This window comes from Corapipo altera, unplaced genomic scaffold (assembly GCF_003945725.1).
Source record: "Corapipo altera isolate COAL_440 unplaced genomic scaffold, ASM394572v1 150, whole genome shotgun sequence".
NCBI classification, from domain to species: Eukaryota; Metazoa; Chordata; class Aves; order Passeriformes; family Pipridae; genus Corapipo; species Corapipo altera.
The window spans coordinates 142,302-146,392 of NW_020884941.1; positions in this window are offsets into that span (position 1 = coordinate 142,302).

The window sequence follows — 4,091 nt, forward strand, 5'->3', positions numbered from 1 at the left end:
GCTAGAGTTCTGCAAAATAGGCAAATCCCCACAATTCCCAAGGTTGAATCCCCATGCTCTGCTGCCTTGAGATGCCTTTAAAAACCCTGGGCTCTGTGTGCTGTAAAGAGCTTGTGAGTAGTCTGCAGCTTTTCCAGAGTGCACACAATTCCCCAGGCAGTGGATGAGCAGTGAGATGACTTTCAGCCAGGACTCATTGCTTTTTAGATTGCATGTAGTTGGAAACATGAGTTCTGCCAGCTGCCCAGGGAATTCGATATTCAGTGCCAATTAATTTCTGTAATAGGAGCAGGGGGTTTATTCCCTCGGCTCCCTTAGGCACCTTTGAAAAGCCTGAGACTCAAAGGTTGGTTTGGATTCTTTGATTTCCTGGTGGCCTTCTCCCGAAGAGCGGCGGTGCCGCGACGAGGACGGGGACTGCTCTGGGAAGGGTGGCAGCTTCGGGGCAGGCGACTCCCAAACTTTCTGTTGCAGAGGTTTTCTAAACTCCTCGAGTGTGGGTAAATTCTGCTGGGCTGGATGAGAGACTCCAACCCCTGGCTGCTCTCTGGTCCTCCTGCTCCCTCCCCTCAGCACCTCCTCATGTCACTGTGCCTTCGTTCGGTTTATGAAACGATGCCATGATTTAAGACTGGCACGTCGTCTTTACTCTCACTTTGCATCCCATAGGACGGGTTATGTGTGGAGGGGAGGGGGGAGCTTGTTCTGTAGCTTTTTGTGTGGTGCCAAGGTGGGTTTCCCCTGAGGAGCGAGGGGGTGGGGGTGGTGGGAGCGGGCTGAGCCGCCCTTGTGTTTGGTCATAGCAGTGCTTTAAGCGTGGTCAGAAACGTGGTCTTCCCCTACCTCTGAGCTCTCAATGCTGCTAAAATCTCTGCCATTCGTCCAGTGTACTCCAGCCCCTCTCTCGGACTGACTCTGGCTCTGTTTGCAAGATATCCACATTGTTCTGAAGCATGCACCTCTTTCTGTATAGTTCCAATCTTCTGATTTTATGGAATACTTATGCCTGTTTGCATTACAGTCCAAATAAAAAAGTGAACTAAAACCTAGCAGACCTCGTTCTTCTCTTATCCCTGGGTTTTTAGCACAGAAAGGCCTCTGCTGATCCCTTGGCCTTGCTCTGCTCTGCCACCTGTAATGCCAGAGCACTATAAATAGCTCGGTGGCGTCAATCAGCGGTACCTGTTTACCTGCCAGACACAAACACCTCCTTGGAAGGCTGCTTGAGTCACAGCACTCCATGTTTCACATCATTTAGACCATGTCCTCGGGGAAAATGTCACAGGCAAGCACGGAGGGCTCTTTGTGTGCAATCTAGGGCAATTTTGGTGCTGGAGCCTCTGGAATGCAGCAGCAGCGCTCCAGGCAGAGACCTGGGAATGGCAGGATGTGAATGAGGAAGTATGGACATGGCTTTTCCCATGGGAAGGCAGTGTGTACTTCCAAGGGGGAACCTTTCAGTGCTGGAAGGGGGCTTAAAAAAATAGGGAGAGCGATTTTTTACATGGGCAGGTGGTAATAGGGCAAGGGGGAATGGCTTCCCACTGCCAGAGGGCAGGGTTAGATGGGATATTGGGAAGGAATCCTTCCCTGTGAGGGTGGTGAGGAGCTGGCCTGAGGGGAGCACAGCTGCCATGTTACCTCAGACAGGGCTGCAGTGCCACCTCAGAGATTGCTGTGGTGCCACCTCAGACATGGCAGCGGTGTGACTGCAGGCAATGGTGGTGTCACCTGAGGCACGGCAGCTGTGTCACCTCAGACATCACCAGAGCACTGGTGCTGTTGCTCAGACTTTCCATGCTGCCACCCCAGACACAGCAGCAGGCACCTCAGTGCCACCCCACGCACCGTGCTGGTGTTACCTCAGTCCCCACAGCTGTGCTACCACAGACACCATGGTGGCATTACCTCAGGGGTCAGTGCAGACACTCAGGTGGTGTCACCTCAGGGGTCAGTGCAGACACTCAGGTGGTGTCACCTCAGGTGTCACTGCAGACATAGAGGTGGCATTACCTGAAGTGTTAGTGCAGACACTTGAGATGACATTACCTCAGGTACTGCTGCAGATACTGAAGTGACATCACCTCAGGGGCCAGTGCAGACACAGAGGTGGTCTGACCTCAGGTATCAGTGCAGATATGGTGGCGGCATCACCTCAGGTGTCATTGCAGACATGGAGGTGATGATATCTCAGGGGTCAGTGCAGACATGGAGGTGATGTGACCTCAGGTGCCACCACACACAAGGCAACAGAATCCCCTCAGCCAAGGCCTCCCCTCTGCCCCTCCCAGAGTGTCTGTGGCACTTGTCAGGACTCCAGACTGGTCCAGGTTGGAAGGGACCACAGTGGGTCATCTGGTCCAACCTCCCTGCTCGAGCAGGGTCATCCCAGAGCACATTGTACAGGACTGTGTCCAGACGGTTCTGGAATATCTCCAGTGAGGGAGACTCCACACCCTCTCTGGGCAACCTGTTCCAGTCTGTGGTCACTGCACAGGGAATAAGTTCGTCCTCATGTTCAGATAGAACTTCCTGGGCAGCAGCTTTTGCCCACTGCTTCTCGTCCTCATGGTTGGCACAACGGAGCAGGGCCTGGATCCATCTTCTTACAGAATTATAGGATACACATTGATGAGGCCCTGTCTTGGAACTCCCCTTTAGATATTGATACACATTGATGAGGCACCTCCCCCTAAGGAGGTCCCTCTTTCAATATTTATACACATTGATAAGGTCCCCTCTGGGCACTCCCCTTTAGATATTGATTCACATCAGTGAGGTCCCATTTTGGCACCTTCCTTTTGATGTTTATACACATCGATAAGGTCCCCTCTTGCAAGCCCCCTTTAGATATTGATACACATTGATGAGGTTTCTATTTAGATATTTACACACATTGACAAGGTTCTCCTTTCAATATTTATACACATGACGTCCCCCTTTTGATATTTATATACATTGATGACATCCCCTCTGGACACCCACTTTAGATATTTACACCCATTGACGAGGTCCCCCTTCAGACATTTACACCCATTGTTGAGGTCCTCCTTTAGATATTGATACACATTGATGAGGTCTCCTTTTAGATATCCACACACATTGATGAGGTCTCTATTCATACTCTTACACACAGTGTTGAGGTCCCCCTTTAGACATTTACACACACTGACGAGGTCTCCATTAGACGTCCACACGCCTTGACGAGGTCTCCCTTCAGACATTCACACACACACTTATGAGGTCTCTATTAGACATTTATATGCATCGATGAGGTCTCTATTAATATTTACACACCCCGCCGAGTTCCCCCCTCATCCCGTCCCTGTCAGACGCTCTCTCCCCTCACCCTGTCCCTGTCCCTCGCTCTCTCCCCTGTCCCTGTCAGAGGCTCCCTCCCCTCACCCTGTCCCTGTCCCTCGCTCTCTCCCCTGTCCCTGTCCCTGTCAGAGGCTCCCTCCCCTCATCCCGTCCCTCACGCCGTCCCTGTTACTCCCTCTCTCCCCGCTCACCCCGTCCCTGTCAGAGGGTCTCTCCCCGCTCCCTCACCCCGTCCCCGTCACTCGCTCCCTCCCTTCACGCCGCTAGTGTCAGAGACTCTCCCCGCTCTCTCTCCTCACGCTGTCCCTGTCAGAGAATCTCTCCGCTCTCTCCCCCGTCCCCGTCACTCGCTCCCTCCCCGCTCTCTCCCCTCACTCCGTCCCTGTCAGACTCTCCCCGCTCTGTCCCCTCACGCCGCCTCTGTCAGAGACTCTCCCCGCTCTCTCCCCCGTCCCTCGCTCCCTGCCCGCTCTGTCCCCTCACACTGTCCCTGTAAGACACTCTCCCCCGTCCCTGGCTCCCTGCCCGCTCTGTCCCCTCACACTGTCCCTGTCAGACACTCGCCCCACCCCCCCCCCCGCCCCCCTCCCCCCGCCGTCCCCGCCCTCCCCGCCCTCCCCGCTCTCCCCGCTCTCCCCGCTCTCCCCGCTCTCCCCGCTCTCCCCGCTCTCCCCGCTCTCCCCGCTCTCCCCGCCCCGTGTGGCCGCAGCCCGGGCCGCCCCTCCCCGGAAGCGCCGCGCGGCCCCAGTGACCGCAGGTAAACAGCCAAG